Source organism: Diadema antillarum, unplaced genomic scaffold, assembly GCF_040938485.1.
Source record: "Diadema antillarum isolate AM-2024a unplaced genomic scaffold, OU_Dant_1.0 scf00000043, whole genome shotgun sequence".
In the NCBI taxonomy this organism is placed as follows: domain Eukaryota; kingdom Metazoa; phylum Echinodermata; class Echinoidea; order Diadematoida; family Diadematidae; genus Diadema; species Diadema antillarum.
The window spans coordinates 48,243-63,480 of NW_027270932.1; the positions used below are offsets into that span (position 1 = coordinate 48,243).

A 15,238-nucleotide genomic window follows, 5' to 3' on the forward strand; every position below is an offset into this window, starting at 1 on the left:
CAGTTATCTTTTTTTTTTCGTGAAAGACGATTGACTTTAAGATTTTGTAATATTGATCGATCTCCTTTTTCAATGATATTTCAACTTATTTAGACGTCAGATGCCATTGCATATCAATGTCAGCCTGCACTAGAAAGTGTCTTTTTTCACTTTAACGAATTACCTACCGTTACAGCACACGAGACCCGCTGAATCAGACGGCGCACACGCAGACTTCTTCGTGCTGTCGCACACAGTGGTACCGTCTGTTTGATTTCTGGAGCATCTGAATATCACGCCTTCTTCGGTGGTACTTGCCCGCGAAAATGGACTTGATGCAAAGGCCTCGGCCGCTTCTGCATATCCCAGTTTTCCGCAGATTGCCCTACCAACGTTTAGATCCCAGTCGCCATAGCTGCATACACGATGCCATATATCTTGGTCGTGACCTCTGACCTCCACATTCCCCTCATGTGGCCCATTTCCGGCGATCAAGCGAACATCGTCTTCGAGAAATGGCGTGTTTATGGAGTCTGAAGACGTAATAAGAGTCTCCAAATGGTAAGACCAAAGAGATTTGAGAAATGGAGTTCCAACTGGCTGTAAACATTCTAACAGCTGTCAGTTTTCTTTTGACGTACAAAAGAATTTCACAGGTGCATTTGTGACTTTGGCTGCGTTTATCAACTTTCCCTTGTTTAAACGGCTTTCAAAGCCGTTTCCAAAGCCCTTTCGAAACGGCTTCCAAAATAGTTGCGTTTATCAACTCTTCGCGAACACGATAACTGGCCTGTCACTCCACAGCTGCATTGCGCAATTCGACCCGAGGAGAAGAGGTCATATAAGGCGTGCATTGTTTGTAACTGCAGTACAATACTACAAAGCCGTTTCAAAGCAGCTTTGCGTTTATCAACTTCAAAAGGCTTTTACAAACAGGTTTCTGAAAACCTGTTTAGGAAACCTGTTTGGAGAGCCACAAATTTGCGGCTTTCGAAAAGGCTTTCCGAAAGGGCTTTCAAAACAGCTTTGCGTTTATCAACTCGTGAAAATTCCTTGAAAGTTGTTTGGAAAACCTGTTTATGCCGAGAAAAAGAGTTGATAAACGCACCCTTTGATGATCGGGGCTTGATGCCGTCGTCTTTCCGAGCACAAAGATGATTCATTTTGAACGCTGACATAATGTCGGCTATCTTTTGTTTGTTTTGGTATTAAAGGAAATTAAATTTCAGCTAATGATAAGGCATATATGAACAAATGAATCTGATATGGTATAATCTTCAAGTGTAGATATTAATCATTTTTTTATGTTAGATTAGTGTAAAAACGTGTAAAGTCGGGTACTTATAATTCCTATTTCACCATTTTTTGTGGAATTTTTATTCGCACATCCCTGTCAACTGCCTGTGTCTGTACCTTTGTGTACCGCTCATGTTTTACAAGAAGGGGCAACAAAAAGTAATTACCATCATAAAGACATCTCTTCCATTAAGAGTGACGAGTCATGCCACATGAATCAATTGTCTTCCTATCTGTGAGGCAACTCCAGTTTAGCACATACTTCAAATATTTCTTAGTGGCGGCATCAAACATGGGATTAAAAGGAATAACTCTGTTGTTACACCATCTCTTGCTCCTCTTTGGTAAGACTTAAAGATCCAGTTTACCTTTGGGAGCAGTAATGAAATGTTCAAGATATCACATTTGATGGATAATCATGTGAAGGTCAGTTGTATCACAAAACATCCGACCATATAAGATTTTCACAATAAAGCCTAAAATATAAGGAGGTATCAGCATTTTTCTCAATAAACCATAACTGTAGACGGTTTAGTCTGGAAGCATTCTTGTTATAACTATTGTTCATATTTTGTGTATTTAACAATACATAACATCAATTATACGAATTCAGATTATTACAGTGGTTGTTTCTATCCCTAACTCACATTTTAGAACTATTTCAAAACACTAATGCTGGGGTTTTGTTTCATCTTCAAATGGTAAATTACGCCTTTAACGAGTGCACGTCACGAGACTGACACCCACAAGTCATACGGCCCACGAGTCATACAGCTCACGAGTCAAACAGACCATGATTTATACAGCTCGCGAGTCACACAGCCCATGAGTTCAACACTCAGCTAATAAGGCCCACGAGACCGACGCATTAAGCCCCCGTTGTGTTTGGCGAACTCATGCGCTGTTTTTACCTAGTGTCGAACTCACGGGCTTTATAGTCGGGTACCTAAGGGGGGGGGGGGGGGGGGTCACCGTGCACCCCCCCCCCCCAGGGCTCCTCGAAACTTACATTTTCAGGATCCTCATGACATACCAAAACATAGTCAAGATGTTAACAGGAACGAAAAGTGGCTGTTCTAGGTGAAATTTAATGTATTCTATTGTTTTTCATAATTTCTTATGTATTTCTTTGTTTTTCAACTTTTTCAACTTTTGTTTTTTCTTTGTTTTTCTATTGGAAATTGTTTCTGACCACTTTTCTACCATAATTAGCACAAAACTAATCAATGAAAGTGATTAATTGTAAAAATAATCAGGTTTTCATGACTTTCATGACAGAGCACCTGTTTTCCATAGGAAATGTACACAAAAGCACGAAATTGTGTCAGTTTTTGGACGACATTCCGTTACAAAAATGGGCGTGACTTCACAAAAGTATGCGGGGAAGTTGCAAATTTGGTCTCGAAAGTTGCGTGAGACTTGAACAAAACAAAGTCAAGTAAGTTTTGAGGAGTCCGGGGGGGGGGGGGTGCACGGTGACCCCCCCCCCTTAGGTATCCTACTATGTAGGCCCTACATGTAACCACATATATATTACATACATATAGGACGGGGGGGGGGGGGATCCACCCCGAAGTTTCGCGCTATAAATCTGTCGCAAGGCTTCTTGACTTTGTTTGGTCAAGTCCCGCACAACTTTTGAGACCAAATTTGCAACATCCGCGTATACATTTTGCGAAGTCACGCCCATTATTGTAAGGGAATGTCCCCCCAAAACGGGCACAATTTTGTGATTTTGTGTACATTTCTTATGGAAAACAGTTGCTCTGTCATGAAGGTCATGAAAACCTGATTATTTTTACAATTAATCACTTTCATTGATTAGTTTTGTGCTAATTATGGTAGAAAAGTGGTCAGTGACAATTTCCAATAGAAAAACAAAGAAAAAAATAAAAGTCGAAAAAGTTCAAAAAACAAAGAAATACATAAGAAACTAGAGGTTGTAATTTGTCATTACTGACAAATTAAGGTGATCCGATTTTTTTTTTTTAAATCGATTCGAGGTCTGATCGCAATAGGCATCACCATACAGGTTTCATGTGTTTAGAGACATTGGTCGTGTGATGTTTGGATTCTCATTTAGAAAAGGGAGTCATATCTGTCATCTTTGGTACCAAATTCTGTATACACTAGATAACGAAGATACAGCAACAAATACATAATTTAGGCATGACCATACAAGTTTCATCTGTGTTTAGGGACATTCGCCGTGTGATGTTTGGAATCTCATTTAGAAAAGCGATTCAGACCAGCCATCTTTGGTACCAAATTCCGTATACACTGTAACGAAGATACAGAATGAAGTATATTTGACCATTGACCCCACTTTGCACACCCAGGATGGCATCTAAGCAAAAAGTGGTTATTTCGTGAAATGATTCTTGTAACATGGTCTTTGCGTGTGCAAAATATGGAAGAGATAGGACATTTATTCACTAAGATACAGGATGAAACATTTATGACCTTTGACCCTAATTTACATACCCAAGATGGTGTCTGATCAAGAAGTTGTTATTTTATGAAATAATGTACGTGACATGAACTAAACATGTGCAGAATTTGAGGGTGATAGACGCTGTTTTTCTTGAGTTATTGAAAAGAAAGTTGCAGAAAGAAATGAAACATCTCAATACATTGAAGATAAGCTTTAAATTCAACCACGTTTTTTAACGTGATCCCGACATTGTATGAAAAAACGAAGGGTAAAATACGATAGCCCAAAGCCTCAGCTACAACATATTAAGATCTGGGAGAAATTCACCGAAGCATAAGTGAGCTAGTGCTCGAAAAAGATAGTCATGTCAAATTTCATTTGCAGAAAAACTGCACTACCATAGAGATAACACGTCATAATGAAGATACAGAAAGAAGAACATATGACCTCTGACCCCACTTTGCACAGACATGATGGCATCTGAGCAAAAAGTGGTTATTTTGTGAAATGATTCTTGTAACATGGTCTTTGCGTGTGCAAAATATGGGAGAGATAGGACATGTATTCACCAAGATACAGGATGAAACATTTATGACCTTTGACCCTAATTTACATACCCAAGATGGTGTCCGATCAAGTAATTGTTATTTTATGAAATAATGTACGTGACATGAACAAAACATGTGCAAAATATGGGATTAATAGCCATTGTTGTTGTTCATCTATTGCACAGAAAGTAGTAGAAAGAAAGAAAAATAAAGAAAAAAATATGTTATTTTATAGAAATTTGAAGGAGAAGCATGAACAAATCAGGAAAAGATAAAGATAGGAAAGGAGATTTAGACTAACTAAAGAAAAAGAAGAAAAGAAGTGTTTTAAAAAATAAAAAAAAAATATTGGCAGGGGTGAGCCTCGAACCAGGGACCTTAGGATTACGAGTCGGATGCGCTATGCAATGACCTATTTCATGCTCCATAGGCCCTGTGTATTAAGCAAAATGACACTGCATCGAAGCCACGTGCCATTTTTCAACCAAGTTTTTCGACGTGATGCCGACGTCGTATGAAAAAAATGAAGGCACATTAACGATAGCCCAAAGTCTCAGCTACAACATACTAAAATCTGGGAAAAATTCACTGAAGTTTAAGTGAGCTAGTGCTCGAAAAAGATAGTCATGTCAATTTTCACTGCCAGAAAAACTGCTCTGCCATAGAGATAACACGTAAACTGGTCAAATTTTACAAGGATACTTTCAATCCATTTTTACGAGGTGATAACGTTATCCAATCAAAATGTTGTTTTCACATCAATGAAAGAACATTTCATAAGCTATAACATACTGAAATCTGGGTGAAAATTGGCGAAATTTAAGTGAGATACGCTCGAGTGAATTTGAAATTTGATGACGTCATTTTGAAAATTTACTTTTTTTTTACTTTATTAAGAAATTTGATATCTTTTAATCATTTTTTCAGTATCGCCAACCCATGAAATGACATGTACAACTCATCAGCTTTCAGAATATGTCAAGAAAATGTGTGGTCACCGTCCATCCTGACGAGTAAAATCCGATTTAAAATTGGCGGTTTTTTGGCATAGTTGCACTGTGTATCCCCATTGACGCACGCGCGGAATTTTGAATTTGACTGGCCCGTATGACGTCATATTGAGTCGGATCGACTTGAAACTTAATAGAAATATTCCTTGACATTTTGGACATCCGATCCGTGTGAAAAAACTGAAAATTTTTATTGCATATGAGCTGTGCGTGCGTATATGCACGCGCGCGTACGCGTCCGTCCGATTTTTTCAATTTTTCAAAAAATGCTCCAAATGGTCTGAAACGTGTGCAAAAAAAAAATTGAGCTCGATTTGAGCATACAAATATTTCAACGCGCGCGTACGCGCACGTATCAAGAGAAAATGTAAATTTTGAGAATATGAGTAACGTCATGGTCGACTGATCACTTTGATTTTAGTTCGATTGCCGTCTTTGGGACACGATACATACATGGTATAAGTTTGAACTGGATAGGCATAGCACTTTCTGAGCTAATCTCTGCACAACTTTTGGGGAGAAATAAAGAAAGAAGAAGAAAGAATCCGTACAGATACAGAAGGTGATCCGAGAGGATACTCGGATCACCTAATTATGAAAAACAATAGAATACATTAAATTTCACCTAGAACAGCCACTTTTCGTTCCTGTTAACATCTTGACTATGTTTTGGTATGTCATGAGGATCCTGAAAATGTAAGTTTCGAGGAGTCCTGGGGGGATGCACGGTGACCCCCCCCCCCCCCTTAGGTACCCAAGTATTATTTGCCTAGTGTTGAACTCATGGGCTGTATGACTCATGGATCTGTATTCAATGTCGAACTCGTGGGCTGTATGACTCGCGGGTGTTGGTCTTGTGGAATGACCCCGATTTAACGGCTCAAGCTGGAAGTCTGCTTTGGCTTTGCTCGATTTTAGGTAAGTTGTGTGTTCAAAGAAAATTAATTCCTAAGTAAAATGTAAGTAGACATAAGTATAATGTATATCAATCACAAGGATAACAATACAACTAGGAACCACACGAAAAGAGAATGACTGTGATAGATCATTTTCATTTTGCATAATTTGCATACTTAAAAAAATGCAGATTTCAATTAAATCAAAGTTTGAAAATAAGGGTCCCACGTTCATTGCTGTAATCTTCCGGGGGGAAAAAATCTTTCTACCTCGAATTTCGTATGAAGCCAATGTAATAATGCAAGCTGGATGACAATTGATTGTACTTTTTCCCTCTCCTTTCTCTTCTGTTCAGTTCTCAAAAACGGAAATAATCGAATTCCATGTCGTGCATTTTTGTTTTCTTTTAACCCATTTAGGACGTGTCCCGAGTATATCTTTGCTTACCATAAACTGCTAAATTGGGTTTTGGTTGTTGTTGTTGTTTTTTTTTTTTATTAACACCTACGTAAATGCCAACCTGAACTCGTTATAACGAAGTCCTCGGGAAAGGCAGTTTTCTTTCGTAATATCGAAATGTCGTTATAACCGAACAAGTCAAAATTTAAGGATAGAGAGCCGATAATATTGCTTCCTGAATTTCCATTTTGCTGTAACCGGACTTTCGTTATAACGGTGTATACGGTATAAAGGGAGTGTACTGTACCGATTGGACTTTATGGGATGGTGGCCTGATTAGGTATATGTCAACGACAACAAACCTGTCGAGTGTATGGTACAGGATTTCTTCTTAACCGCGTGCCCTTTGGGTTCACCGTAGAATCGGAACTTGTCCTCCGTGTACACACCAACCTTTCGGAGTTTCGTCTCCCAGTGTTTCAGGACATTACAATGTGGAGGACCTGGATCTTCCCATGAGGCAGTAAACGCGTCATTGGGATCTGAAAGAGACGTATACAGATTAACGAGTTCTGGAGCCAGTGATATGCAATTCTATCTGTCTATGACGGGGATTCTATTTGAAGGACATACAATTCATTAGAGTAGTTCCTGCTGTCGGGTCCCTCCACCATGTGCAAAAAGAAAGAACACACACTGGAGAGGAATTTCAAGTGCAAATATTGTGAGAAGATATAATATTATTCAACTCATCTGGTAACTTATTAAATCAATAATCAAACACATGGTAACTCTGGATGTAACTGTGTATTAAAATGTTACTTTATCTTAAAAAAATGTTATCTTAAAGGGATCGTTACGGTTTTGGTTGAGACCTCTGGTTTCTAACATGTTTTGGTGAGATATTGAGAAACATCTTATGAAATATGAAAGATCATGTAATTCTATGAGGAATTCAATATTTATTTGATGAAAATTGGTTTTGAAATGGCTGAAATATCCCCAAAAGAGTAACTCTAATAAATTGTGGGACCCACACTTTATTACAATCGCTTTGTTTTACTTTGTTTTTGGATTTTTCAGTCATTCTAAATCCGATTTTCATCGAATAAACTTTGAATTCCTCTTAAAATGGCATGTTCTATACTATATCATAAGTGTTTTCTTAGTATCTCGCAAAAAGTTAAAAGTCCAATTCTCATCTCCACCAATACTGTACCATCCCTTTAAAGGGGAAGTCCGGACGATTATCAGCCTTTCGTGTGTAAAGAACAATATTTCATGAACCTATTACCCTTTTCCCGACGAGAAAAGACCATCAGATACATTTACTATGATTTTTTTTTTTAAAATAAGGTAATTCTTCATGTTCGAATCCGTCGCGAGCTGCCCTTCGTACTATCTGTCCCAGGATGCATTGCGCGTGACGTATCGGGCGCAGTTTCCTCGGCTGAGAGCACCGCGAGCGAAGCCCAGCTACGCATCGATCTCCCATTGCACTGCTGACTGCGGGCGGTATCTGCATGTGTGCCTTGTCGGCGCTACTGCAGGAGACCGTACACCGATTTAGGAGTGCTGTTGCCAAACGCTGTATTCCTTTATTCAAATAATCTTCGTTATATATCTATATAAAATCTTCAAAGATTAATGTAAAATAGTTGCAATGCTATAACATTTTCGTTTAAATTGAAATATGTATGTATTATAATACTGCCGTACTTATTAGTGTCCACCCCATCACTTACAATGCATTAGCTGTTGTCGGGCTGTGCAGGCATACATTTACGTCTGCTGCTGCCAAGTGCTATCACAATCCGCGATCGTTTTTTCGACTTCTGAGTGTGAACAATCTGAAATCAGTCTGTCAATGTCAGAATTATTGCCTCTTTTGTTGTCCGAGACTGTTGAAAAGTGTGTCTGACGGTGATAAAATACGACAGTATACATGTAACTTGAACCGAGGAAGAAACGCCAGCGCCAGCTTGGTACCGCCGCCGCGCCGCGCCGGTAACTACGACCAGCAGCCCACAATACACACAGCGTAATCGGGCTGCGTGTTCTAGCATTCAGGATCATGTAAAGGTAGTATCGTGGATAGATATCAATTTAAAATCGAAATATTTCTTCAATTTGAAGACTTACTAGTAAAGTTGAAGTATTGACAACACCCTAACACTTGACACATCGGCATTTTTTTAATGAAGCAATAGATCATGCCGCGTGCATCCGCTGTGTGGTCAGAGACTGTTGAGCGGTACGCTACTACCGCTTGCTTGGCCCGTATCACCGTTGCTCAAGCAGGGCTCCCCGAGCCAGCTGACGCTCCAAGCAAAAAGCAATGTGAGGAGGAAACGTCACGCTGTCACGTGATCTTTCTCGCCGGCGTACAGAAATCGAACGGTTACGATTCAAAATTAGTGATGCTAAAAAATCGATTGTGGCGAGTTGGGAGGGTCTTTTTCAATGAAACTTAGTCATTATGGTCCTTTATTTATGTAGATTTTGGTTAATTTTTTTCAAAATCGTCCGGACTTCTCCTTTAAAGCCAGGCTGACACTTGCACGACGTTTGGCCACGATTTTGTCGTGGCAAGTCGTGACCAAAATTTTGAACATTTCAAAATTCTCGTCCCGACATGGCACGCAGTCACGACGGGTTTACGCACACTTCACGCCAGTTTACGACTAGTTTGCGCACTGGCACGACTCAAGTCGTGCCAATGCGTGCCACAAAATCGTGCAAGTGCCAAGCTAGGCTGACACTTGCACGATTCTGTGGCACGCATTGCCACAACTCAAGATGGTACACGACTCCCCTCCCCCACTCAAGTGGGGAGGGGAAAACCACGAATAAGCCAGTGGCTTGAAGTTTGTGATTCCCTATACAGAAGTACATTAAAAAACAGATTGGCATGAAAATACTAAATACCAAATGTTACATAATGACACTAGATACTCAATAATAGACAAAAATACACATAAAAATAAACAGAACATACATAAATACAACAAAAAACAGAACGTCATGAATGTATAATGTTCCAATACCTTGATAAAACGTAATTAATCATAACCTTTCATTTCTTTTTCTTTTTCTTCTTTTGTTTGTTTTCGTTTCTTTTTTTTATTTTTTTTTCTATTTTGTTTCCTTTTTCTCTTTTTTTTCGGGGGGAGTGAGGGAGGGGAGTTTTTTTTTTTCCTTGTCCCCTATTTTTTCGTTTCTTTTTCGTTTTTTCTTTTGTTTGTTTTCGTTTCTTTTTCTTTTTCGTTTCTTTTTCTTTTTTTAAATTTCCTTTTTCTTTTTTCTTTTTTTTTGGGGGGGGGGGAGTGGAGGAGGGGAGTTTTGCTGTTGTTGTTTCTTTTTTGCGGGGGGTGGGGGAATCATCTCTCATTTTTTTCTTTTCAGTATTTTAATTTTTTCTGACTTCCTTTCTTTAATGTCTTTTATTTTCTATACCTTTATTACTTTTTTTGGGGGGGGGGGGTTCTTCTCTTTTATTTCAAAAATGGAACAACTTAGGATGCAGATCATGGAGCTACTGCCATTCTTTCTTGCCAAGGGACAGCACCAGCAGGGGACATGTAGTAATGTGACAGGTAGACTCGCTGATCCTTTGCATCCTTGTGGGTATGATGGCTGGTTAGAGGTAGCAGCCCTTGCAGGTGTCAGTCAGTCCTCCATCCACCAGGGATCAGATCATGTGTGTCCGGATCTTCGCGGTCCACTTCTGAAATTGCGTGTGGGTATCTGATGAGGATGAGGTTGTGCAGGAGACAGGCGCACATGGTGATCAGGTTGATGGTGTCGGGGTGCTGATGCATCGTCGTCAAGAAGCAACGGAACCTTTGACACAAAAATTCCAAAGGCATTCTCCACAACACGTCGGGCACGAGACAACCTGTAGCTGTATATGCGTTCTCGTGGGACCTGTGACCGATGGGAAAATGGTTTCATCATCCAGGTTCGGAGAGCAAAGGCGTCATGCCCTACGAAGTGATAGGGCACTGGCTGGTCATCATTAGGGAGTGGTTCTGGTTGAGAAACTCCGGCTCTGTTCTCTTCTGCAGCATCATGTAGGGAACAGTTACTCCATGTTCCTCCATCCGTCGCACCACCCTCTGCCCCAACATCCACATAGAGGAACTTGTAGGTAGCATCTGCCACTGCCATCAGCACAATGCTGTGGAAGCCCTTGCAGTTGTAGTAGTAAGAGCCAGCATTGGGTGGCTTCTTCATGGCAATGTGCTTGCCGTCCACAGCCCCCAGACAGTTGAGGTAGTTCCATCTGGAGCTGAACCTGGCAGCAACTTCCTTACACTCCTCTTCAGTTTTGGGGCAGCGCAGCACTTCGTCCTTGTAGACCGCGATGATGGCTTTACACACCTCGGGTATGAACTTGCAGATGGTACTTGCTTCAACCCTGAAGCTGTACTGCAGACTTGGATAGGAATTTCCAGTGGCTAGGAAGCGGAGGGTGGCAGCCAGCTTGAGTCCAAATTGAAGCGGTTCCCTCATGAAGGTGGATTGCTTCTGGAGGCGAGGGGCTAACTTCCCAACCATCTCTTGGAACAGGTCAGGTAATTTTTGTAGCCCCCTTGGTCTTCCTTGTGGAGTTCAGTCAGTAGACTGTCATACTGTCCAAACTCGTGCCTTCTGGTCAACCATTCCCTGACCCATACTTTCCTTTGTGTCTTTCTTCGAGGTGGGGTTGCCTTTTCTTGCTCTTCTGCCTCTTCCAGCCTTTTCTGCTGCTCTTCAACAATGGCTAGAGCAGCTGCCTGGTATTCTCTGCAATGATTGTGTCTCTGGCATTCAGCATGTTGTCTCTTCCACAGCCAATTTAAAAATGACAAGGGGGTGGGGAGGCCCCCTTTTTATATGGCGTGCCCAAGTCGGCACGACATCGTCCATATTGCGCAAACTCGTCGTGCCAATGCGGGAAGTTCGTAAACTATGCGCAAACTATGCGTGAACTCGTCGTGCCAGTTCGTGTCAATGTGGACACTGATGGGCACGCATTCGTGAACTGTTCGTCAACTCGTCGTGAACTACGCGTGAACTAGTCGTGAACAGTGCGAGAGCCTCCCAGTTCATGCCCCAAAATGGCACGACTTGCCACGATAAAATCGTGGCCAAAAGTCGTACAAGTGTCAGCCTAGCTTCAGCTTGGCTATAGATTGCTTTTTATGGTCTCCATTGCGTTAGCAGATGCCAGGAAAACATCACTTACAGGGACTCAAACAGGAAAAAAAAAATAATAAGCGCGCCGCTTCACAGACATCGCCGCTTCGCGCCTTGTGGACACTGCTCGGCATTCGTTGCGTTGGGTCAAACCCTGGGACAGCGGAGCTGGGGGGGGGGAGGGGCTGCAGCCCACCCCAACCCCAATTATTTGGGCAGAAAAAGAGAAAAAATTAGAGCTTAAAATCGCAAGCTGGCAACCCTAAAAATGAAAAAAGAGATACCCCCTTCCACTCTCCCCACCCCCCCCCCTTTTCTCTCTTCGCTCGCAAGACCCAGATCAGCCCCGCGGTAAACCCCCCTTCTTGGAAAAACAAGCTAGATCCGCCCCTGAGTATCCCCTCTTTCCTTCTATTTTTTCCTGTTACTCTTAACCTATTGAGGAGGGGTGATTTCTCTACAACAAGCATTTCCAGTGGACACTTGCCCAAGAATACCCGGGACTCATCTGCAACTGGTTGATAGTACCATGGACCTATTAAACAGGGGCATTCATCGTATATCGGTGATTGATTCATGCACCAGTACATCTCAAAAGCGCCACAAAGACATTTCAAACAATAAATGCTTCACTGCTTTGATCCCATGATCGTCACCGCCAGCAAGCCGGGTGAAGAACAAGACGGAGATTCGAGAAATTTAAAACTAAATGCGCAGAAGAAAATAACTCTCAAAAATCAGGTAAAGTGAATATGCAGTTGTGGCGTATGTTAGGAAATCATGCCTCAAACATTCTCTTGGAAGATGCAGGCTTTTTTTTTTAAGCTAATATTTTTGGCAGAATGATTGTCATTTGCGATCTCAATATTTAATTTTTCCGCAGCTTATTCCAGAGCAAGCATGAATGGTAATGGTAGAGAACAGGTATATCTTGCCATTAGGCAAGGTCTTATGCGTGTGCGAAAATGTGCGAATCAGCAATTACCCATCTTTTGACACAAAAGTTGTCATGTTCTCAGGTTTTGCTGCTCCTCGTCATCTGCATTTATTCAAAGACATTTCCGTCTGAAAAAGGCACATTATCAGCGAAACAAGACTGAAATGAGGGAAACGATTCTTTTGTTAGTGACGATACATGATCACACAATTGTCATTGTCCAGACACCTGAATGGTACTCATTAAGATGCATATAATCAGATGGCGGTGGTGATGATGGGATCAAAGAAAGACTTCTATTATAGTCCGTATTGATATGATAGTATAAGAGCAACAGGTATTATGTAGCCCTATTGTTGCCACATATAAACCTAGTATAACCCAACTTCTTTCTATTGACTGCTCATCATAACTCAAATCTTCACGTGTTTAGTAATATCTTATATTGCCCTTTACCGTGCTTTCATACATTGGTAGTCAGTAGTGAGATAAAAGAAAGAAGAAGCCATCAAGATCATAAATAATAAATCGTATTCTGGAGGAGTCGTTCGAGAAAGTGATAGATTCTTAGCAGCACACAAATGAAAAGACACGAAGACACGAAACAAATAAAGTGGTGCGGCTTTCCTCGGACAAGAAGGTCAAATTACCTTCGATTTCCCTCCTGACTCGATCAAGTGCACCCAGTGTTTGCCGTTTGCAAAGGTAGCTCGCTAAATTTTGAGGATACACAGAGAGCGGTAGACTCGCACACACAGAGCGCGAGGGGCGAGCTGTGAGCGTATCGAGCGCCTTTTCAAAAGTTATACTCTCAACGCTGAAAATGAGCCTCATTCATAATGAATATTATATTATGCTTATTCTTGGCATAATTCATATCTTATGATATCGACCAACGAAAACGAAAGAACGGTAGGTAAATGTATTTTACGGAGAACGTACATTTGCTTTTAACGCCCCTACCTTATGGAATGATTTACCTCAGAAATTAAGACAAATCACTGATATAAATAGATTCAAGTCTGCCTTGAAAACGCATTTAATTACAGTGTAAGCAAATATGAAGCTCGGTACCATCAGAGTAATTGGAATGTTTTTGTATAAACTTTCTCTTTTTTGAGCGCATAGGGACATTATCACTTTGTGTAATGCGCTATATAAGCACTGTCCATTATTACTATTATTAGCCTTTTCCATTCATTATAAGAGAGGGATTTTTAAAGTATTTGTGTAGAGTTTAATTCAAGTACCATGTCTCATATATTTAAGAATTAGTTTTAACATTATAAACTTTAGAAAATGTGTTATATTTTAATTGCCATTGATTTGATAGCATAATTTATATACATATTCTCCGATCCGATTGCTGTCTTCATTCATTTATTTATTCATATCAACACGGTCACTTGTTTCAGCAGTTACATTACATGATACAGGAAGAACGTAAAAAAAATAAATCATACTAAAAAAAAAATCACAAAGCAACATAAAAAGACAACACCAACACTTGAGCTTACAGGCTACAAATCACATTCCCTATAACCCCCCCCCCCCACACACACACACACACACACGAATTATACTCTACGCATAATCAATTGGTGTTTAAACTTTTACATTAAAAAAAAATCAAATATGCACAAAACACATGAGTCCATGTCTCGTTAAGCAAAAGCTATGTGTGTTTGAGTCCATTGCGAGCTGCTTATGAGAGACTTATGAAGTTGTGACCATACTTGACAACGCTGGAGTAACGAGGATAACTGTAGGCTGTGTGAAAGAACAGTGTCACTCCTACCAATTGCGACCCTGCACCACAAAACCAACAGAAAGTCGCCAGGCACATATTTTTTAGTAAAGGGCATATTCTGAAAGAGCAGACTGTAAGCTTTAAAAATAACTCAATTCAAGTGGACTCCCCTAACCTTCCTAAATACTGGAAAGAAAGCAAAACATTCTGGAATAGAGTGAACTGAGAAAAGAGGCTCTGAAGTACACGTCTATTCAAGCGCTTAGTCTGTACCAAGCCGTGCTACTTGTGCCATGAAAGGGACAAAACGCAGGATGTAAACTACCGGAGCAACAACAGTGAAGGGATTATCATATTAAACTGAAATTGAGCATATTTCTATTAGCACATTTTGTCCATGATTAATGCTAACTTTCAAAGCAGTAACATCATCCTTTCAAAAGTTACTAGACTTGAAAGTGAATAGTGTGCAAAGGATTTCAATGCATGAAAAGCAGCCTCTAAGACAAACTTGATCATTCTACTCTTCCCCTATAAAGGGTTGTAAAAAAACTACTAAAAACACACTTTTCCATTCATGTTATGATACCCAACTGAAGAATAATGTAGAAGGATAGCTCTTTCAGTAAATATGGAAAACCCAAGATTGACTCGGTTGAACCATTTCTCCTTTTTTGAGTCCTCACTTAAAATCAAAAGGTAAGACTCTTTGGTTGTTTTGTGGTGCACGGTCACAATTAGACAAGAGCATGTCATCGTTTCAGAACAGTAGCAAACTTTTTTTCATTCTCAACAAAGAGTATAAAA

General features: G+C 40.4%; 1 pseudogene; it reads right to left on the bottom strand.

Moving 5' to 3' along the window:
• Nucleotides 1-10,090: 10,090 nt before the first annotated feature.
• On the bottom strand, nt 10,091-11,078 carry LOC139713354 (putative nuclease HARBI1; annotated as a pseudogene).
• Between the last annotated feature and the right edge of the window lie 4,160 nt (nt 11,079-15,238).